The sequence below is a fragment of the Sus scrofa genome, chromosome 2 (assembly GCF_054392235.1).
Source record: "Sus scrofa isolate SSC_HxYL_T2T_F1_AM1 chromosome 2, Sscrofa_HxYL_maternal_Yorkshire_Landrace_v2.0, whole genome shotgun sequence".
In the NCBI taxonomy this organism is placed as follows: domain Eukaryota; kingdom Metazoa; phylum Chordata; class Mammalia; order Artiodactyla; family Suidae; genus Sus; species Sus scrofa.
In genome coordinates, this window is record NC_139384.1 from 103,718,902 (window position 1) to 103,743,640 (window position 24,739).

The window sequence follows — 24,739 nt, forward strand, 5'->3', positions numbered from 1 at the left end:
TAACTTTTATTCCCAGATTTGAGCCTGCAAGTCTGTGACAATGATGTAGTAACGATGATATATCTCAGAATAGCACTGCCTAAATGCCACCTGTAAAAACAGCAGGAAAGCAATATAGTGAGGAACAGAACAGCAGGTAAGGTGGTGTTTGTGTAAGTGCCAGCTACGTATTTGTTAAAGCTAATGAAGTGTAAAAGGAAATGCGACTTATCCTCATCTGAGTCCAGAATTTGGATGCAAGCTGAGGAGTAAATCCCAAGAGAGAAGGATGGAAAACTGCCTAGATTGAGTAAAATCAAGGGCCAACATCAAAGAATGACATTTATTTCTCAAGTCTATAATAACTAGGTTCCAAATAGTAAAAGAGAATATGTTGGCTTATAGATCCTCAGTGATGTCAACTGCCATATGTGATAAGGGGGGAGTTTATTTTTTTTAATTTTATTTTACTGCCAATCAATTCTGAAGAGAGATCTACATGAATGTGTAAAGCTCTTCTGAAACTGGATGGTGAAGACTGCATCTTGATGAGTTCCAGCTTCAGGAATTAAAATGCCAAAATAAAATAAGGTCTCCATTTCACTTATCAGCAGATAAATCAGAAGCTACTGAAAGATCAAGTTATAAATATGTTTTTTCTTCTGTTGTTAACATTATACACTATCCTGTATCAATAAGATGCATCTCTGTTTATCCCTCATATATCAAACTCTATTAACATACATTAATGTAACAGGGAGTTAATATCACAACAGAGTAGTATGAACCCTATTTGCAAATTTATAATTCCCTAAACATCTCCTAGTCACTATTTGGAATTTAATAAAAAGTTATCTTAAAGGCAAAATTATTTGAAAATTATATCTCTTTTGTCAAGAGACATTTTTAAAAATTCTTCCTTTCTAGCTCATGATTCTTAAATTCCAGCATGCACTTAAGCTATGCTACAAAAATCACTTATACTTTATATGATTTGATAAAGCTTGACTTTGTGCAATATGCGCACTTCTTAGCTGAACTCCATCTAAAAAAATGCAGTCTAGGCTCTGTGAATCTGGAAACAAAAACCTAAGAATTTCATAAAATCTCTAAAGCTTTGTAATGATTGCTTACTTTTGCAATCCTAGAAATCACTGAACTGGGTTACATAATTTTAAGAGATGGCTAGGAAAGTCCAAGATCCATAGAGCATGCCATCTGAAAGTACAGCTAGACCTCTGTGGCATGAGCTGAAGGAGCACTCAGGCAGAATTTTTTCTCTGTCAGGGAAGCCTCGGTTCTGCTTTTAAGGCTGTTCAACTGATAAAATCAACTTTCCTCCCAGAAAATCTAATGTAATCTTGTTTATTATGTCAATTGATTATAAATATTCATCACGTCTACAAAATACCTTCACAACAATATCTAGATGAGTGTTTTACTGAAAAATTGAATACTATAGCTTAGCCAAGGTGAAACATAAACCTAAACATCACAACCATTACTTCCTTCAACAATAGAATGGATTACATTTTTTCTGAAAAGCAACTGAAAGATATGGATGACTTTTTTATAGAGAACATGTAGGATGAAAAACCGTTTCATTTTTCCCTAGACTTTTTTTGTAATGATCACTTATTCTTTGGAGGATCCTATTAAGTATATGTACATTTTTAAGTTTTAACCTGCATTGTGGAAAATTTCAAACATACACAATAGTGCAGAAAATAGTACAATGAAGGTCAATGTACCCATCATTCAGCATCAACAATCATCAGCATTTTTGCCAACCTAATATATATGTGTATACATACACACACATATCTTTAATCACTAGGATGTATTTCTGCCTGGATTTGAATTGCAACCTAGGGAACACAGCTAAAGGGGTAGCAGAATTATGTTTTTCATTTTAACCCAGGAGATGAACCATGTGAGTAAAAACCTGTCCAGAATAACCTGCACTATTGTTTCCTTTCTCCTTTAATTTTTTTGCCTAGTGAATATAAATGAATTTTATAAAACCATCATTTATTCAATATATGTAACTTTGCTACTGAATAATGATATATTAAGGAAATACTAGAGAAGGACAATAGTGAGTAATAAAAATCATGGATAGAAGGATAAAGATAAAGCTTAATTTACGCAATAATCTAATTTAAAAGGATATGAGAATAACTTTTAACAGCATAACAAAATTAGAGTTTGATTGGGGATTGGAAAGTAAGGTAGAAGAGAAGACAAGGAATTTACTTATTTATTCTCTGAAAGATTTCAGGCTACAGCACAGCTGATGAAATGGTGGGAGGCTACATTGCTTCTAGTCAGTGCAGCATTGCTTTTGTGTCAAACATGCTCAATTGCTATTTTCCTTCTAAAGGTTTAAGTGAGCTGATGGAGTCTGAAAAATACACTGGCAGCTGAAGTCTAGCATAGTTATGGTGTTAACAGCAGTCAAGATCTCTCTATTTTGTACCAGAAATAAGTATTGGGTATCCTAGAGTCAATGAGGAGGGGAGGGAAGGCTCCTTAAAATTATTTAGTAACAGAAGTGAATGCCACATGATTATTACCCTTGTCTTAGGGAAATATGCATGATAATGTATTCATTATTGATTCTTCCTCTGTAGGACTTCTGCTTTGGCTCATTGCTCATTCTAAAAGGCTCAGTAAGTCACAAGAGTTGTCAGTGTTTCCTCAGTTAGCTTTACATCATTTGTTTACAGCATCTGCTCAACAATAGCCTGCTTTATGGATGAGCTCCTATAGACTGTGAAGATTTAATACATAATGCAGGTGTATATTAAATCTGTTACACATATGTCATCAACACAATGGAATTGTTTGGAAACAACTGTGGATAACTGTGCATTATTTTATTCTGTATCCCAAAGGCTTAGCATGGTGCCTGGGACATGGTATGCACTCTATGAATACATGTTGAATGGATGTATGTGTAAATGAATGAATAAAATTAAACCATAGAAAAAAACCCTATTGATTTTCATATAAAACTCTGCACAGTGGCATACAGTGTTGCTCTCCTCCTGAGATTCTAAATAATTCCCTCTTTGCCTATCTAAACACTCTTCAAGTGCTACCTTCATCTTCACACTCTCCATAAGCTCACTTGATCACTTCATCAAATGTTGTTTTATCCCCTGACTAATCAGTTGGCAATTTACAATTGCTTAGTTGGAGAAAGAAGATAAACAAATGATTCATTAAATAATCATGTATAAACAGAAAAATAAGATTAATATAATACCAGGTATGTACTGTGTTTTCCTTTAAAAAAATACAACGTGAAGATTTGGATTCAGGTTCTGTGCATTAAAACTAAATAAATCACTACTCACCAGGAGACGGCCCTCCCCAAGTACCTCATAATCAGTATACAGAGCAGATTCTCATCATGATGCAAATTTGAGATATGGAATTTTAGTGTTACAGGACCCCATTTAACTTTTTTTGTTTGTTTTAGAAGGACTCTTATTTCAACAAACTATTTTTCTATATAATAAACATACACTTAAAAGGGAATAAACATTGAGCAGAAGGAAATTATCACTTTATCATTCAATATCATCTAGTGAAATCTGATGTATTGATACCTTTTTTCATTAGAAAGCTTACATTGGAATAATAGCAATCAGTTTTCTCAAAAACAAAACTCAAGTTGTACAAAATCAAATCAATATAAATATTTAAATTTCTATTTTTAAATAAACTGGAGCAATTACTAGTTTTCTCACTTATTCCTCCAAAACCGCTGTGCTAAAATCTTACATTAATTACATATAAGGACTGTCTACTTTGAAATATGTTGTCTGAGTTAATCTGAGAAATTCTCACTGGAAGTGTAAACAATGCAACATTCAATCCACAGACATGTACTGATATGCTAGCTTCCGGGGGAAGGAGGGGAGAGGGAGGTAGTATTTTATCTTGTTTGCCACCACCTTGGAGCCAGGCTCCTTTTCCCCAGCTTACCTGGCCAGGCCCTTGGGCAATAACTCCTTCTCGGGGACTCAGTGGCGTAGGGGATATTGAGACCCGTACAAGAATTGTGGTTTGCTTAATAGATTGTGTGAGTCAGACTACTTGTGGAAGAGACTGGGAGAAAGAGCCTCCAGAATTAAGGGCACCTGGGTGTTTCTCATCCATTGAATTCCCTGGAAGCCCCGTGGAACTCTGAAAACTCGTGAGACCAGTCTTCCTGAGTGTGGGGGAGGGGAGTGTGGGTTGCAGCGAGAGGAACTTACAGGTGATTTTGCAACTTCTCTGATCCAAGCCATGTTGCTCAGCTCACCCTAGCCTATCTTATCTCCCACCTCCACTCTCCCAACACACACCAGAAGACACACTTCCTAAGTTGCAGGCTCCAACTGTGCCCTCTTTACCTTCCTTGGAAATCTCACGCCCCATGTGAACCACATACAGGCTTCCCCACGGAAGAGAGAGAGACCCCAAAACAGGCCAAGAAATCAGAACATAGTTGATAAAGGGCCTTTGTGCTGGGTCAAAGCTGGCCTCTCTAGGCCTTAGGCCCTGAGTCTGAGCTATCATCCTTCACCATTTGAAGGCAAAGGGTACTTGGTGGATGTGGGCACAGAAGCAGAAGTTTCCAATGTTGGTCAGTACACTTATGCCATTGAGTCATTAATGAAGGTGCATTTGATGCCAAGGGGATCCAGCAAATGGCAGATCTTTTCTTCCAGGCAGCAAGTACGCTTAATATTTCCACTGGTAAATAAGGAAAAACATTTGGAATTATAAATTGTAAAATCTTAGCTACAGCGATTTCCATGATTGCACTAAACCAAGTTTAAAAATGACTCATTTAATGAGATGACTTAAAAACAAGAATCATTAATGAGGCTTTCGTGAGATCACAACAAAGGTGCTGGAGATTTCAAAACAGATGCTTTAAATTATCCTGAAATTGAATTGGATTGCTCACAGAGAAATCACAATTACATCTACTTTACAAAAACAATAATATCGTAAAAATACAAGCCTCATAAACTTGTTCCATCTCTAACTCCTCAAGATTCACCCTCATTACCAGAGTTTCCCTTTTTTCTTCCACTCATGATTCTGACTCTTCCTTTTAGCCACTCGTTCTAGCTTTTGTTGCTGAAACAGCCTCTGTCCACCAATGCCTAATAGAAATGTGGAGACAGAATTTTGGGTGAAGGAAAACAAAATAGCTCTTATTGCTTTGTCAGGGAAAGGAGGCCCAGCAGGCTAATGCCTTAAAGCTTGTGTACCCTGTGGGGAAAACTGAAGGGAGTTTTATAGACTAAAAAGAGAAAAACAAGTTTCAGGTAAGAATCATGGTTGTGGCAGACATGCATTATTCTTTCTTTGGGGGAATCTTAGTCATCAAAGCTGGCATCAGGCGATCACAGCACGATCCTGGTGGTGGCATTTGGGTTATTGCCTAGAATAATAGTACTTGTGAAAAGGGCATATTGATCAAAGATTAGAACAAACTAGGACAGTTCCTGAAAAACATGTGCTAATAATCTTTAACACATAGGCAATTGTGCTCCAGTAAACTGATCTTTAACTTACAGGTGATTGTGTTTAGGGTACAATTATATGAGGGAGAAGCACGAGGAAAAGCCCCAAACTGTTCAATTTTAAAGTATTCATTTCCAAAAGAAGCATAAGGAATATAACCCTTAGGTGTATGAGATGCCTACATCATTATGTGTATACTTTGAGGGGAAACAAGATCCTGTCTCAAGGCTGTACTATTGCTGCTTGACTGTTCCTCCCTATCTTTGCATCCCCTCAGTACCCTAATTATGAACTGAGCCTGCCCTTTAGAACTCAGGGAAGCCCATGAAAACTGAATGAAGCCCATTTCTTAAAAACAGGAAATGGGGGACACAGAAAGGTTTTTGTGCCCAGGAGCCCCACAGGGCCTTGATACGTTACACTTTCAGTCAGAGCTTTCATTCACATTCTCACTGCATGGATTTGGTCATAGGGATGTGTAGGTGAGGTAAAGGTATATATAGCTTTTCCTGTAATATAGACACTGTAGCCTTTAGGAGGAAGAAAAGCAAGATGAGATAAAAGAGAGGTTTCTTGTGATGCAAAGTCAGAATGAAAGTCTCCAGGACAAACACATTCTTCTCTTGCTAATTATGACACTGTCCCCCTCCTTCATAGTACACAGCTCATTGTTATTATTTACAGAAACTTTGACATTTTGCTGTTTTCCCAAACTTGGTATTGACCAGGATTACAGAAGGTAGAATACTAAGACATGCTTCCCAAGAAAGGAAGTAGAAGAAATGGCAACAGGAAAAAAAAAAAATCACAACATGCTAGAGACAGAGGAAACCTTTAAAAATTATTCTCAGAAGAGACTGTTAGGATAGTCAGGTACCTAATCACAGTAAATTTATTGTGCTCTTTTAAAGAGGAGATGAACTGAGAAAGTCGCAAGTAGGCCATTATAACCTGTTTTCTTCCTTCAGTTACAGAAATGTCTTTTGAAGGGACTTTCTGATCAATACAGAGGAACAATGCAGTTGAGCCATTGTAAAAGTGCCTGTGCTTTTATACAGGTTAGTAATCTGGTTGAGAATCACTGGCTGGATCTGCCAGGGTAGATCTCCCAGTACCATTTGCCTAGCTTGGGGATTCAAATAATGATTCAGACATTAGGTCACGGTATGGAAATAATCTCCAGATAAATGTTTCCGTTGGGCTTGGTGTAAGATTAAGTTTTTGACTTCCTAAAGGATGACAGCTCCATCACAATGAACCATCGAAACAAGGGAGCTTGGTTTTTCTTATATATAGAAAAATTATTGACAGTTTATTTTTATCCTGATAACTGTGCAAAGCTTCCCATTAGGAGAGTGTTACATAGACTTCTGAAGCATAGCAAGATAGCCTACAAGTGGATAATAATGAGAAAAGATAAATATGCTTTTCCCCCACTTTTGCTGAATGCTTATGTAAGTCAGGTGGCATGAAGGAAGGTTGGGGTGGGGGTGGGGTTAAGTCCCCCAAAACCAGTAATAAGCCTTTTAGGCCAATCCATACAGAAAAGACTATATTTTCCTTTAATGACTAAATGACAAAGACTTTGGGGATAAAACAGAAGTTTGAGAGAGTCTAGATGTTGATTAATAAGGAAGCTGTCTGAAATGGATAACTGATTTCATTTGAAAGTGTTTTATATTTATATGTTAGAACTAATTGAGGAATGTCTTGCAGGAAATATGGAGAGATGTTAGTTACAGTGAATTTACATCCTATCTCTTAAGAAAAATTTTTAAAAAGGCGTAGATAAAATAGGTTGACTTTTTTTGCTAGACTGAAGATAGAGTGAAAGGAAAAGAAACAGGTGAAAGCACAAAGCAACAGAAACAAATCAAGTGTCATATCTAATTAGTATAAGTAACTCATTGAAAATTGAAAAAGTGCTAGAGTAAATTAAATCCAACACCATTTTGTGTACGTCAGTAAAATGCTACAATAAAAATAGCTCTTTGGAGAATTAATAATTAGAAACTTTAATGGCACACAGTCCTTAAAATATTTCCATTTTTGAAAGTCACTTTATAATAATCAGCAAGGATCAAATGATATTTATTTCTAATCATTAACACTGTTAGTGCTGAGAATAATGGTAAATAATGTTAATACATATGTTAACAGAGTTTATCTTTATAGATAAGAATTTAGATTGACACCAAAATTCAAATGGGATAAAATTTTAGTAATCAACTTCATGGAACAGGAAGGATCATCATTATAAATTTATTTCAATAATTTAATTATTTATTTTAATAATATTCAAACTAAAGACAATTACCATTGCTATTTTATTAGAAATCATGGTGTATAAACCTTAAAAGAAATTAAGATTGCCTCTAGACTGCAAGTTCTAGGATCAGTCCAATTTTTCAGTTTTCACTTAAACTGAAAAACATCCAAACAGCATTTCACAGTGCTTAGATGTGTGTTATCTTTCTCTTATCACTTTGAAACAAATTGTAGAAGAGTTATACTTAGAATAGAAATTACAAAATCAAACATAAAAACATATGTTTATATAAATTATGGTTTATTTCAGCATCTTTTGATTAGTCAGAAAAATATTGTTTTTTATGATGATTTTTATTGTTTATTTTTCACAGTGCAATGCAGAATTTTATTTGCTAAATATTTTTCCAGGCTTGCCTTCAGGAATACCTTGTATATAATAAATAATTTTAATTTAAATGTCATATAAAATCATTGGGCTTTATTATTAATATTATTACAATAACAAAGCTTTTGTTTAAAAGTAAGCTGGAGATTATACAACTACAGATGTGATAAATTCATTTGAGTAATAAAAACATAAATAAATTAATTAGTTAATTACAAAATAAATAAATAAGTAAATAAATAAAAGTAAGCGAGGTATATAGCAAAGTGAATCAATTATACCTGAAACTAATACAACATTGAAACTCAATATACTCCAATAAAATTAACAAATATAATAAAGTAATAGGAACTGCAAAGATAAAACTAAGCTAGCAACATATATCTGCCCTTCTTTCTTTACTGTGGTAATATTGCAGGGGTTTTTGTAAAGATGAGATTTCTACTACCTAGGAACATGAAAATGATTTTACTCTCTTCCTGTCTGCAGAGAAAATAAGAAGCTCTTTTATTTGTACCAATAGCAAGAAAACAAGGATAAAAAAAAGAAAACAATGAAAAAGACCGAATCAATAGGGGGAAAATAAAATAACCTGGTTTAATTAAACTTTCTTAGAAAAAATATTTGCTTAATGAAATCTTCATGGAATGTTTAGGATGAATGAGACATTTGATAAGTCTAATATTGTTTTTCAAATATATATTTTCCTTTCCTTGTCCAAGGAATTACTAAAACTATTGTCCTACCTAATTTAACTCAAGTTGATAAACCATTATGATTTTAAAAATGGAGGTAATATTATTTACCTGATGGTATTATGAATATTAAATAAGAAGTCAGGAATGGTATCACCAAAACGACAGCATAGGCAATTCAAACACCCTTCTCCTCACAGAAATTTTGAAGAACAAGAAGAAACTGTAAGGACCAACTTTGTCAGTATTCTAAAAGACAGTCAAAGATATACAGCAACTAAGCAAATGCTGAACAAGAAAAAGGCAACATAATAACAGAAACAAAAACAAAAACTTTAAGGCACTTTTAATTGTCTTTGCCCCCACCATTTTTCAGACTCAACAGTGGTCTTAAAAACAATATTTAGTGATTCCAGAGGAAGCAGAATAGATCTTATTCACAAATTATTAAGTTACTTTATTCTAAATTGTCAGAGGGCTACCTAAAAAACTGATACCCAGTGCTCATTTCTGTTTTAACTACTTTGGAGATTGTTATGAGCAGAAAAGGGATGGGCCTTATTAGAAAACATTTTAACATTGTAACATTAATGAAAAACCTGTAGCTGACAGGGACAAAAGATTACAGTTGGAACACAAACTAAACTGCCTAAATATGGTAGGCAAAACTGGGAAGAGAATTTCTTAAGAAAATTAGGACATTCAAAAGTGCCTGTGTATACTGGGAAACTTAGAAAATCACGTGCATGCCCAGGATAGTATGCATTAGCTCAGAAAAGATCTGAGAGCACTCTAAGCTTATACTTCTGCCTGATATTTAGACTCCGTGCTAGCAGGAAGTGTATAATAATTGAAGGAAAAATTCATAGAGGGACTCAAGAACAGAATTGAGTAGGGTAAAAGAAAGAATTAGTAAACTGAAAGACAGGACAATTCAAATTAACCAGTTTGAGTTGCAGAGGAAAAGAATGAAAAAAAAAAGTGAAGAGAGTCTAAGTAGAAATTAAGACATTCCAAAAAAAAAAAAAAAAAGGAGTTCCCGTCGTGGCACAGTGGTTAACGAATCCGACTAGGAACCATGAGGTTGCAGGTTCGGTCCCTGCCCTTGCTCAGTGAGTTAACGATCCGGCGTTGCCGTGAGCTGCGGTGTAGGTTGCAGACTCGGCTGGGATCCCGCGTTGCTGTGGCTCTGGCGTAGGCCTGTGGCTACAGCTCCTATTCGACCCCTAGCCTGGGAACCTCCATATGCCGTGGGAGCGGCCCAATGAAATAGCAAAAAAAGACAAAAAAAAAAAAAAAAAAGAAGAAGAAAAAAAGAAATTAAGACATTCTCAGATAGAAGTTCTCGGATAGCCTGGCAATTAAGAATCTTTCACTGTTTCTGCCGTGGTGTGGGTCTGATTCCTGACGCAGGAACTTCCACATGCCATGGGTGTGGCAAAATAATTCCCAGATAAATAAAAATTGAATTTGCTGCCAGTGAATCTACAAAATATGTTAGAGGAAGTCCTTTGGGTTGAAATGAAAGGGCACAGACAGAATTCAAAGCAGTACGAAGGAAAGTAATAGTCTGGGAAAGGTGACTACCTGGAAAAAATTAAGACGTTGCTATCATGTTTTTTAGTTTGAAACTCTTCTTTTTATCTCCTACATGATTTTAAAAGCTTTAGAAGGGAATTAAAAAGGACAATTAGCAAAAACAAACAAAAATGAACATAAAAGAACACTATAAGAGAGAAAATGAGGAATGAAAACATATGAGAGACTAAACACAAATAGCAAAATGACCAATGTCAATACTTTCTTATCAGTTATTTTTAATGTAAATTTCTTAAACTCTCTTATTCTAAAGACTGAGGTTATCAGACCAGGTTAAAAAATGATCCAGTTATATACTGCCTACAAGAGGCTCATATTAGATATAAGAACACAAATAGGTTGGAAGAACGGGAAAAGATACTCCTTGAAAATAGTTATCAAAAAGAGATGAAGTGGCTATTATTCTATCAGACAAAATCTAAACCCTTTATAAGAGACAAAGAAGGACATTAAAGGAGTAATTCATCAAAAATATATACATACATATAATCTTCATTATAAATATACACAACTGTAACAGAGCCCACAAATATATAAAGCTAACACAATCATAATGGAAATTTCAATAACCCACTTTCAATAAAGGGTAAAATATTTAGACAGAGATCAGTAAGAAAGTAGGGGATTTGAACACTGTATACCAGCTATATCTAATAGACATATAGAAAATGCTCTGCCCAATGACAGCTGAATATACATTCTTCCTAAGTACAAATGTAACAGTCTGCTAGATAGATATGTTAAGTCACAAAACAATTCTTATTATTTAAAAAGATGATATTATACAAAGTATCTTCTCCAACCACATTTAACTAAAGCTAAAAATATCAGAGCTGGAAAATTCAGAAATATGAGTCAAATAACACTCTCTGTAAAAAGAAAAATCAATGATTCAAAGAAGAAATCTCAATGGAAAATAGAAAACAATTAGGAATAAAATTGTTTTAAAAAGTGATGCACTGAAAGCAGTGCCAAAAAGGAAATATATAGTAGAAAATACCACATTAAAAAAAAATTAAGATCTCAAATTAATAACCTAACTCTACACTTGAAGTAACAAGAAAAAACAATTGCACACTAGGTCCAAAGCTAGCAGAAGGAAATAAAGAATAGAGTGGGGACTTTAAAAAAGAACAGTAAAAGAATGGAAAGAATCAACAAAACCAAAATACGATTCCTTGAAAAGATTAATACTATAACATTCTTTAGCTAGAAGTAAAAAGCAACAAAAAGTTAAGGCATAAATAATTAAAATGATAAAGGCAGGGACTGCTATTGATCTTATAAAAATAAAAAAAGATTATAAGGAAATACTATGACTATGTGTATGCCATTGAACATTTGTATGATTGCTGTAATGTATAAATTAAATAATGTTAATGAAATTAAGAAAAATAAACTTAGAAACATATTAACTACCAAAAAGACTCAAGAAGAAATTAAAAATATGAATAGACTTATAGCAAGTAATTATACTGCATCAATAATTTTTAAAACAACAACAAACAAAAAACACTTCAAAAAGAGAAGTCTGGGACAAGACTGTTTCCCTGATGAATTCTGCCAAATATTTAAAGACTAATTAACTGAAATCCTCATACTCTTCCAAAAAGGAGAAGAGGGAACATTTCCTACAGCATTCTATCAGGTCAGATACCAAAGCTAGATAAAGACAGCATAAGAAAAGAAAATTACAGACTTTGTGAATATAGATGCAAATATCTTCAACGAATGGTAGCAAATGGAATCAAAGAGCATATTAAAAGAGTTAAACCACATGACCAAGGGGGATTTATCCCAGAAATATAAATATATTTCAACATAAGAGGATCCATGTAAAACACCACATGAAGAGAACAAAGGGAAAAAAATGATGATCTCAATTGATACAGAAAAATCGTGATAAAGCTCAACAGTTTTTCATGTGAAAAAGACTTAGAAAATTAGGAATAAAAGGGATCTCCCACTACCTGATAAAATGCATTTATCAAAAACCCACAGTCAACAGCATATTCAATGATAAAAACTGAAAAACTTGCCCTAAGATCAGGAACAAGACAAGAATGTTCACTCTCATCACTTCTTTTCAACATTTTACTGGAAGTTCTAGCCAAAGCAATTAGGCAAGAAAAAGAAATAACAGGCATTCAAATTGGATAGGAATAAGTAAAACTATTTATTTTCAAATGATATGACACAATATGGAATGATTAGTTTTATGTATCAACTTAGCCAGATTACAGTACCTTTTATTTAATTAAACACTAACATATGTGTTGTTGTAAAGTTATTTTGTGGATGTTGTTAATATCTCAAGTGTTTGGTTGTAAGATTACCCTCATTATGTGGTTGATATGCCTCATCTAATCAGCTGAAGACCTTAAGAAAAAATCTGGAGGTTTCCGGAAGAGAAGGAACTCTGCTTCAAGACGTCAGCATTAACTCCTGCTTGAGTTTTCAGCTTACCGGCTTGCCCAACAGACTTCAAACTTTTAATCCCCCAATGTCACATAAGTTGATTTAGCCAATTCCTTAAAATCTTTGTTTCTGTAGATATATCTATATCTATCTAGGATAGATATTTACAGATAAATAGATTGATAGTTGGATAGAGATATATATGATATATATCTAAGTGTGTGCATATAAATAAATAAAAATTATGTTTTACAATATGCACACATACACATATAGTATTAGTCAGGGATCTCCAGAAACAGAACCAGTGGGACATGAACATATATAAAAGGAGATTTATTATAAGGATTTAAGGAGTGGCTCATGTGATCCTGGAAACTGGCAAGTCCAAATCTGCAGGGTGGGCTGGCAGCCTGGAAAACCAGGAAAGCCAATAATGTACTTCAAGTCCAAAAGTTAGCAGAAGGAGACCCAGGAGACCTGTTAGTACAAAGCAAGTCTGCAGGCAGTCTGCTGGGGAATTCCCCTCACTCAAGGAGACAAGTATTTTTGTACTATTTAGGCTTTCAGCTGATTAGATGAGAACCATACCCATTATAGAAATATACTTACTCAAAGTTCACCAGTTCATCTCATTCAATAATACTCTTCCAAGGTGACACATAAAATTGATCATTACACACACACACACACACACACAAATACACTTGCAATCACAGATTGGATATAGAGCTAATACAGACTTTGGTACTGAGAACTGACATTCCATTGTAAAGGGTATCTAAAAATGTAAAGTGACTTTGGAAGTAGCTAGTGGGTATGTAAGAATTTTTAGTGCATGACAGAAAAGCCCTAAATTTCCTTGAGGAGACTCTTGTTAGAAATATGTACATTAAAACTAATTCCAGTGAGAGCTTAGAAGGAAGTGCGAAGATATATAGAGAGAACTTCTATCATCTTAGAAGATACATATATCATCATGAATGGAATGTTGCTAGAAATATGAGCATTAAAAATGCTTTTCATGAGGTCACAAACAGAAATGAGGAGCATGTTATTGGACACTAGAGGAAAGGTGGTGCTTGTTATGAAGTGAGACAGTTTGATTGAAATATGTTTTATTGTTGTATAAAGGTAGTAACTTGTAAGCTTTGAACATAGATATTTATCTGAGGAGAATTCTAAGCAAAGTATGGAAGATGAAACCTTGTTTCTCCTTGCTTTTTTTTTTAGTGATAACTGTGTGAAATGTGAGAGGAGAGATAAATTGAGGATGGAACTAACTGTTAAGCCAAAAGAAATCCATACTTGATGAAGTGGAAATTTCTCAAGCCATCTGGAAAACATGCTCTGATACCAAGTCAATGGTATGGCTGAACAACTGTTTTCAAAAGAGATTAGACATATGATTTATGGATCAAAACAACCATCTCCTAGGAGTGATGATGAGCTTACCCAGGAAGGATCTATGGAAGAACCCTTGAGTCAAATGGTGAGGATTCCCCAGATATCCGTTGAAGACTGAAAACTTTTTTGAGAATTTCTGTACCAGAAACAGCACTGCCATCGTGGACTGGAAGGGACAGAGATGGGACAAAATGAAGTAACAATAACTTTGAAAATCTATTGTGGATACACAGTCCAAATCGAGAAGCCCTGGAGTCTCAGAAATCCAGGCTAAGTATTGTGTTAGTTATTAGGGATAGAGCAGTAGACAAGACAAATAGGACCCTGAATCATATACATCATCACAGTAAAATCTCTGTTCCATAGGCAAACGAGGATGATGTCCAATGACTGTAGCATGTTGAAGGCTTTGTATCTTTAGGAATTTACACAGCAAAATGCTCTGTGAGACAGAAACATATAAGACCTTGGTCTTAAGAATTTTAATTAATGAGTAAAGAATTTACATATAATGGTTATTAACCAGTATCAGACACATTTTATGTATCCATAGAAATTCTATACTAAAGATTTTAAGTCTTAATGTCCATTTAAAGTGTTAAATCTTGCCTGTCACATTTCTTTCTTGTCTTTTTAGGGCTGAACCTGTGGCATATGGAGGTTCCCAGGCTAGGGGCTGAATCAGAGCTGTAGCCTCTGGCCTATACCATAGCCACAGAAATGCAGGAACCAACCCACCTCTTCAACCTACCCCACAGCTCACTGCAACGCCAGATCCTTAACCCACTAAGCGAGGCCAGGAATCGGGCCCACCACCTCTCGGTTACTAGTCGGATTTGTTGCTGCTGTGCCACAACTGGAACTCCCAGTTGAACCTTAACCCACTGAGCGATCCTTAACCCACTGAGTGAGGCCAGGGATTGAACCTGAGTCCTCATGGATGCTAGTCAGATTAGTTTCTGCTGAGCCATGACAGGAACTCCAACATTTCTAAATAAATATATCTAAATAACATTTTGAATGTTTTAAAGAATTAATTTCAATGTAAATGAGAATAATTAATTGTCTGGACATTTTAAATCTGCCTACTTTGATTGTCTCTATGAAGTTCTGGAGGTTCCTCAAACCACTCTCATTTCTCACATCAACCACAAATTTGGGAGTCCCCAAGACCATAGTCAAGTTCAGTTATTTACTACAGCCACTCACAGAATTCAGATAAGCCATTGTTTTCATAGTTATGGTTGATTACAACAAAAGTTAATATCAGAGAGGAAAGAGGCACATAGGGAAGGGTCCTAGAGACACCAAGACTTAGAGCTTCCAGTTGTCCTCTTCCAGTGGAACTGTGTAGGCAGTACCTCTTTTTCTCAGCAATGATGTGTAATAATTCACACAGAGTATCGCCAATCAAGGAGACTCATATTAGCCTTGGTGCCCACAAATTTATTGGACCTGAGTCACACAGACATGATTGACCCTATACCACTGAACTTAGACTCTATTCCTGCCAAATGTTGAGCAGATAATCTGTGACCAAAGGGCCCTAACCATAAACAATATCATTAACATAGACTATTTGGCTTGGCCAAAGCCTCCAGGTAAACAAGGACTCTCTTACCAGGCAGAGTATTCCAAGGGCTTAGACGTAACTCCCCAAACCTGAAGTCGAAGCCCAAACCACTTTGGGGTAAGTTATTCAGACTTAGTATATTTATGCAGAAGAAATACTGAGTAACATTCATTGTTTTATGTTCTTCTGATAACCAACTGCTTACAAAAGTACTGTAGATTAAGCTACAGAATTCTTCATGAAACTTGCATTAAAGATTAGTACACAATGTATTAATTAGAACATAAAATATATAAGTACATATGTAATTACATGTTATATATCAAAACAAAATAAATAGTATATAACTAAAATTTTGAATTCTCAATGTTGAAAATGATCTAAATACTCGATAGATAAAGAGAAATTTGATATCATATCAAAGGAAGTTTTTCACCTCTCTGGACATCTTTTTTCAGTAAGTAATAAATGAAATCTGAAAAAAAAAATCTAGTTTCATGCTTGTCTGCCTTCCATAGAGTAGGGCCTCTTATAATAGTAGCACTTTGCAGACAGTAACTCAACCTAGATTTTATTGGAGAAGGAATAAGAACTTTAACATGTGTGTGCTGGTATATCAGAAAATGAAGAAATGCAGTTACAGCTTCACAGTCCATTGCTCTGGGACTGTGGAACTGGAAAAACAAAATTGACTTCTGGAAAATTTTGCAAAACTTAGGATGATTAAAGCACACTTGGAGGGATTTTTTGTTTGTTTTTCTCAAAACAGTTTGATAAATCCTAATGCTGTGCTGTTACAGATTTCAATTGTCACATCTGCTGCTACTCCCTAATGCAGGTAAAAAACATTATTACTTTTCAGTCTCATGGAAGATATACACAAATAAAAGATTGGGAACTATACTCATGCAAAAACAAACAAACAAACAAACAAGCCACTTCGGACTTTAAATTACTCCAAATAGGAAAAAAATTATATTGCCAGTCTCCCTTACAACACATTCTAAATAGTCATATAATTTTTTGATTTTTTTTTATTATTTAGAAAAATAAATTCACTGGTAAGTAGTACGTAAGAAATGTCTCTTAGGTGAGACCACTTAAAATGCTGGAGTAAGAGGACTCAAATCACTTCCCCTCGTGAACATATCAAAAATACATCTGTTTGTGGAACAGTTCTTGCTGAAAACTAAATTGGAAACTGGCTGAAGGATTTCTGTTCAATCAAGGCTCTAAGAAAAATATACACTTAATTGGGTGGGAAGGGAAGAAAATCAATTGGATCAGGATGTTCGTTACTGTGAGTGAACTAAGAGAAAAGGATGAATACATCAAGGACTACCCACTCGGGGAGTGAGCTGTGAGAGCCACAGATTGGATGCCACAGTCCCAGGGGTCCTACTGGGGGTGGGGAGATGAAATTGTGGGGGATTCTTCCCTTGGCTGTTTGGAGAACTGCTGGGAGGAAAGGAGGGATGAGGAAAGCCTAGCTTGCCCCTGAGGAGAGTTGGAGAGAAGGCTGCTATAGGGGCTGCTGGGCTTCCTGCAACCTCCTTCCCTCATACCCCAGCCAGAGCCAAAGGAACACCCCAGCCCCACTTACCTCACTTCACAGTGCAGCCCTGAATCTGGGGCATCCACGACGTGGGAGAAGACAAGACTTCAGGATGCAGATGCAGAACTGGATGGGGCGGTGGCGGCCACTGTTGCCGTTTTTCTAAATCAGTGCGTCGGAAGCAGCCAAGTTGTCTGACGCCAGACACTCCACCACAGCTCAACCCCAGCACATGACAGGAGTCCATGTGGGCCTCCCTGGACCTGTACTGTGGCTCTGCAACCAGGTGGGAGCAGGAGGCCGGGGGCAATGATGTTGGTGAGAAACAAAGGGAATTTGCATACCAGGCTGCACTGTGTGGACCAAAAGAAATAACTATGGGTGCCTGCACAGGCAGCACACCAGAGACACCTGGGTACCTGTCTGCAGCCCACATGAGCCAGAAGCCCACGTGGACCCCCCCCCCTTTAGCACTCCCCCACTCTGGGGTCCTGGTGGGGGGAGAGGGGAAGACACACATTTAAAGGGAACAGAGCCAGCTCAGGTACAACCCTCAGGGCTTCTGCTTCATCAATTTGAGATTAGGCTCTAAGTCTACAAATAACAAATATTGGAGAGGATGTGGAGAAAAGGGAACACTCATACACTGTTGGTGGGAATGTAAATTGGTGCAAACACTATGATAAACAGTACAGATATTTCTCAAAAAACTAAAAATAGATCTAGCAATTCCACTCTTGGGAAGGGATCTAATAAAAATGAAAAGACAAATTTGAAAAAATACATTCATCCCAGTGTTCATAGAAGCATTATTTACAGTAGCCAAGATATAAAAGCAACCCAAGTACTCATCAACAGACGAATGGATAAAGAAGATGTGGCATATACACATATATATAAAATGGATTACTAATTAGCTATAAAAAAGAACAAAATTCTAACTTTTGCAGCAATTTAGATGGACCTAGAGAATACTGTATTCAGTGAAATAAGTCAAATAGAGAAAGACATATACTGTATGATATCAGTTATATGTGGAATGTAAAAAATAAAATAATGTATATAACAAAACAGAAAGTGATCCACAGATAAAGAAAAATAAACTAGGGGTTTACCAAAAATGAGAGCGAGAGTAGAAGGAGGCACAAGATGGGTGTACGAGATTAAGAGATACAAATTACTAAGTATAAAAGAGATAAATAACAAGGACATACTTTATGGTATGGGAAATTATAGCCACTACCTTATAGTAACTTCTAATAGAATATAACATGTAAAAATAATGAATCGGGAGTTCCCGTCGTGGTGCAGTGGTTAACGAATCCAACTAGGAGCTTTGAGGTTGCAGGTTCGATCCCTGGCCTTGCTCAGTGGGTTAAGGATCTGTCATTGCCGTGAGCTGTGGTGTAGGTTGCAGACACGACTCGGATCCCGCATTGCTGTGGCCCTGGCTTAGGCCGGCGGCTGCAGCTCAGATGAGACCCCTAGCCTGGGAACCTCCATATGCCGCAGGAGCGACCCTAGAAAAGGCAAAAAGACAAAAAAAAAAAAAAAAAAAAAAAAAAAAAAAGAATCGCTATGATGTATATTTGAAGATAATGTAATATTGTTAAGTCAACTATACTTCAATTTTAAAAATGTCTATTAGTCCAGAATAGAGATGCTATTATGTATTATAGAAAAGGAGAGAGGGAGAGAAAGATGGCGGAAGGGGAGACAATGACTGTCCCTAGGTGTTGCTCATCAGTGGTCAAAAAAGAGAAGTCATTTTCTCTAAGAACAGTTTTCCTCCTTAAAAAAACTGAAATCATCAAGTTTTAAACAGTCTCCAAACAAAGACGACAATATAAAACATATAACAAATAATTTCTTCTAATTTGCCCCTCTGGGAAAATAGTTAATACATAAATAAACAAAAACTTGTTTTCTATCAAGCTAGATAAATTTAACCAAATTACAACGATACAACTTTTTTTTCACCTAAATAGCATTTTTTTTAAGAAAACCACTTTCTTTTTAACTTGGAATGAGAATATACTTTTAAAAATATTCAGATAATTGTTTGTGATGATTTATATCTTTGAGTTTAGCAGGGGTTAGAATGTCAGCAGCAACAGTGAGATAATTTTCAAAGTTCTGAACATAGCCTTTAGCACATGATTAAAATAAAGACACTTCACAAGTGGGATCTTAGGGGTCTAATGGAAGCCAAGGAAATAAAAATAGAGGTTAACTTTGTTTTCTCTGAAATAAAAGTAATGGTATTAATCAAATATGCACAGTGTCTATCAAAAGTTTTATGATTGGGTGAAAATGAAGAGAGAAAATATGGAACATGTAAAGATTATAAGTAGAAATACTATAGATATGGAAAACATATTCACTTAAAACTTTTGATTTTAATATTACCAGGGACTTTAATACATACCACACCCTTTGTTCTCCATAGCAAAATTCTTCTGTTCTGCCAAAATACATTAGGTAAGAAAATGTTTTCGACATCCACATTTTACTACTGTTTATGCTGAGGACAAGAGATTAAATACTAGTAGAGAGTAATTCAACCAGGTTAGCAGTGTACCAGGACTTAAACATACATTCCTTTCAATACTCATCTTTTCCTACTAAGGAAATGACCTTTATCATACTTCAGTAACACTAAACTAAATACTATTCATCAAGAGAGAAATTTGAGACTTAGACATTACTAGTCCCTAGATCTCAGACTCCTTGGGCGAGGCAACTATTTATTGCAATGTTATCCAATTTATTCCAATAATATTAACCATGTAAATGAACCAATAGAAAAAATGAATGCAAACTGAAAATGTAAATTAGAAATGACATGTTCTATGCATTAAAACTTCTGACATACAGTTATAGAAAAATTAAATAAATTTTATAGAACCTATAACACTTACAGAAGTTTTCCTCTATCTTTTAAAATCTAGCAAGAGTTCTTACATTCCTTTTATTTTCTTTTGATCATGAGAATTGTAATTTTTTTTAAAAAAATATTAAGGAGCATCTCTTCCTTTTCATAATATCTGAAATAATGTCAAATTTGTCTTCCTAGATGACAAAACAAAATTAATCATTCCTAATTTTGTAAGAAGCTGCCATGTGCCAGAGGATTTCCTTATCATAGCTACTCATAGCACTTGGAGAGACATTCAGAATGTTATTCATCAGCCAATTCAATTTTCTTGGATTCTAACATTTCATTTTAATTTAATATGAATGACAGTTTCTCAGCTTGATCACCAAAAGAAGTTCTGTATAATAAGTTAGCAGTGTAGAGACAGATAATGATACTAGGTTAGTCATTCATTTTTACTGATGGCATAAACCTTTCAGATATTAACCAGTATCGCCACTGGATATAGAAAAAATATAAAATTAACACAGGTGTAATTTGACAGTATTTAATAATCTGTTCAATTAATCATCACTTGGAGCATAACTAGCAAACTAACACTAGTCTAAGTATTAAGGGAATATAATCATCTGATGAAAAGATCTCTTTATTTTTCTTCTTATGGCCACACCTGTGTCATTTGGAAGTTCCCAAGCTAAGGGTTAAATCAGAGCTGCAGCTATGGTCTATACCACAGCCACAGCAACACTGCATTGGAGCTGTGTCTGTGCCCTATGTCACAGCTTATGTTAAAACTGGATCCTTAACCCACTGAAACAGGCCAGGGATAGAACACATATCCTCACAGAGACAATACCCAGTCCTTAACCCCCAAAGCACAAGGGGAACTCCCAAAAAAAGTGTCTTAATTATAGAAAAATTAGAAAAAAACTTAAAAATTCTGTCTCTGTCTCTCTCTTTTTTTTTTTTTTTTTTTTTTTTTGGTAATTTCTCCCACAGCCATGATTTCTAAATATCAACTTAATTCATTTGTAAGCTGATGAATAAATAATTGACATGTATGTTGTTATAGCTGATAGTCAAATAATTCAAATCATTCAAGATAAATTTCCTAATTTTCCTACTTGTGGTTCCTGGACCTGAATCCCAGTTTAATGTCATTATAAATTGTCACATGCTGGTAAATGGAATTGGGAAGCTGAAAAATCATATTCAATCACTGTAGAGAGATTTTTAAATAGTTTACCTGTCTAATCCTTACTCATTTTTTCAACTTTTCAATTAAAATGATTACAGTTACGTGTGGGATTTTCATTTGGATAATAAAATTTGGGCTCATTACATTAACAACTGTTACCACAGTGAAAATAATAAACTAAGATAAAATTTGAAACAGGAATTTTGTCTCTAGTAAGAGAATGAAGGGATTATGAGGTAGATTCTTTATGCTAAGATCCTATTATTGGTAAAAAGTGTTTTATATTTTTAGCTTCTTGAAGAATTTAGAAAAGTATAACTTAATCTTGCATATTTGAAATTTGAGGACACTTAGATTTAACATTTACTGAACTATTAATTTACAAAGAAATGTGTTCCACATGATGGAGGATAATTGAAAACAAGAATGTGTGTATATATATATATGACAGGGTCACTTAGCTGTACAGCAAAAATTGACAGAACATTGTAAATAAACTAGAACAGAAAAAATAAAAATCTTAAAAAACAAATATGTTCTGTAAAACAATGTAGGTATTGTACCTGTTCCCACTATTAAATCTAACAGAAAATAGAATACAAGGTCATTTACATAGCATTATAGAAACTTAAACCCTAGGGAATTAGTTCTACATGGTGAATGTTGTAGATTGTTTCTCAGATGGCTGCAATTGTTTTTCTCTTTTTATTCATGTCCTTTTAAAATGTGATTTTGCAGCTTTCCCCATTAACAAGTAGAGTTCATTTTTCTAACCCTCAAATATGTACTGGCTTAGTGATGTGCCATTGGAGCCTGGCCATGTGACCATGAAAACAAGACTAGTCTAGCCTTCAGAAACGTAAGACTACAGGGGAGAAAAATCAAAGCAGCCAATACCAAGGTGATTTCCAGAGCATAGCCACTTAGCTGATTCTCAATGGATGCACGACGGAGCCTAAGCGTAACCAAAGGAACCACATAGCTGGAATACAGAATCAAGAGTAATAATAAATGGTCATTGTTTTAAGCCACTAAATTTTGGATTGTATTGTTAGGAAATAATGGTAAACCAATACAACAGATAAGTCAAATCTTAAACGTAGCAGAATGTAGTTAGAAATTGAAAGTCTGATGTGTAGAGATGAAGATGTGGTATGAGTAGGACTTCATTTTTCACTGATGCTATAGAGTAGATATTCTGAAAAGTATAGTGGTCTTCATTTTTAATTTTCTGCTGCTATTTTCATAGAACCCTTTTAAAAAACAGTTTTACATTTAAAAGATAGTGCAGAGAGTTCCCATATTCTCCTTTTAACTTTCCTCTCTTAAAACATCTTCTATTATCATGGCATATTTGTTATAATCAATGAGATAATATTAGTCTGTTTTTATTATTCACGTTTCTTTAGTTTAGCCTAATGTCCTTTTAATGTTTATCTCATCTAGGATAATAAATTACATTTAGTCATCTGGTCTTAGGTTTTCCTGGTTGTGACTATATCTCAGAATTTTTGGTTCTGATGCCTTTGAAGGTTTTCATGTACTTTGTTCATCTATTGTGCCCATCTACTGGAATTTTTCTTGTGTGTCTTTTTTTTTTTTCTATCACAGTTTACAGGAGTTATGGGTTTTGGAGAGGAATACAACAGAGATAAAGTATCATTTATATCATATCGCATCCAGTGTATAAACATGACACCATGGTTTCAACATGAATTTTCATCGTTGATGTTGACCTTGATCACATGGAGGAGGCAGTGTTTTATCAGGCTTTTCCACTATAATTTTCCCCCTTTCCATTCCGTACTCAGTAGAAAGCAGTCACTACACACAGCCCACACTAAGGAGGAGGGAACTGGGCTCTCCTCCTTTAGGTCACTGTATATACAAAGATTATTTGCAATTCTTCTGCAAAGAAAATTGGCCACTTTCCAATTAATTAATTTATTCATTCATTTATTTATATCACTATAGATCATGGATATTTATTCTATATTTTGAGTTATAATCCAATACTACATTATTATTATTATTATTATTTTGTCTTTTTGCCTTTTCTAGGGCCGCTCCCACAGCATAAGGAGGTTCCCAGGCTAGGGGTATAATCAGAGCTGTAGCTGCTGGCCTACACCAGAGCCACAGCAATATGGGATCCGAGCCGCATCTGTGACCTACACCACAGCTCACAGCAACTCCAGATACTCAACTCACCAAGTGCAGCCAAGGATCAAATCTGCAGCCTCATGGTTCCTAGTCAGATTCGTTAACCACTGAGTCACAATGGGAACTCCCCAATACTACATTATTTATTTTGTTGCTCACATTTCACCTAACTTGAGCATTAGGAAATATTACATTTGGCTCTTGTTTTACTTTGCCATATCCTCTTCAATGAAATGTTTTGTTTTTGGTTTTTGCCGTGGGGTTGGGGGTAGTAGTGGCTAGGATTTCTTTACTTTCTGGCACAAGATCTCCAGACTCATCTTGTATATTATTTACCTCAGTTTTAGAATCACACTTTCTCCAAGGAGCCCTGGTACCTTTCAATAAAAAATGAAATTAAAAACTAAGATCTGGGTATATAAGATAGGTATATATGTCCATGCTTCCTTAGGGCCGTTCAGAAAAAGGAAATATTTGAGTACATTTTAATGAGTAATACCTATAACTAATTTTATATGTAAACATCTATGCCTACATTATGGTAAACATGAGTTCATACCAATGTCTCCAAGTCTACTGCAGTACTACACAGATCCTTTTGTTTACATGTTAACTCTTAACTTCAACAGAAACTTGTCTCCAACCATAATTCATTTATTTAATTGTTCAGTTCCAGTATACATGTATAGCAGTAACATAACTGCTTAGTCATTAAATATTATACTCTTATCAAAAGCCTAATATCTCAACATTCTTTTTTTCAATAAGAAAAGGAGTTTTCTACTTTATGGTCCAGGTATATATAGCCAAATTATACATCAAATTCTCCCAGCCACCTCCCAGTCTTTTGTAACAGGAATTAATAAGAATTGTTAAGCAATCTTGGTGCATTTGAACCTTTTGGAAAAACTGAGCCTTTTTTTTGTACCATTTAGAGGCTTTTAAATGACACTGTCACAATCTACTATCATTAAGAGCAATTCTTTTAATTATCCTCATGATTTTAGGTAACGTCTAAAAATCATGACCCAGATTTAGAAAGCTGTGTGTGTGGTCTCTCCACAAACTTTTAAGTAACATATCTAA

General features: G+C 35.1%; 1 long non-coding RNA gene across 8 annotated transcripts in view; it reads right to left on the reverse strand.

Annotated features, from left to right (window-relative positions):
* Nucleotides 1-24,739, reverse strand: part of LOC110259771 (uncharacterized) — a 548,103-nt gene that overhangs the window by 322,115 nt on the left and 201,249 nt on the right. Inside the window, exon 4 of one of the 8 annotated variants that reach the window (XR_014838228.1) lies at nt 14,335-14,452. The exons of the other annotated variants lie outside the window; for them this stretch is intronic. This is a non-coding gene — a long non-coding RNA (uncharacterized LOC110259771). The remainder of the gene's footprint in view (nt 1-14,334; nt 14,453-24,739) is intronic. 8 annotated transcript variants of the gene reach the window in all.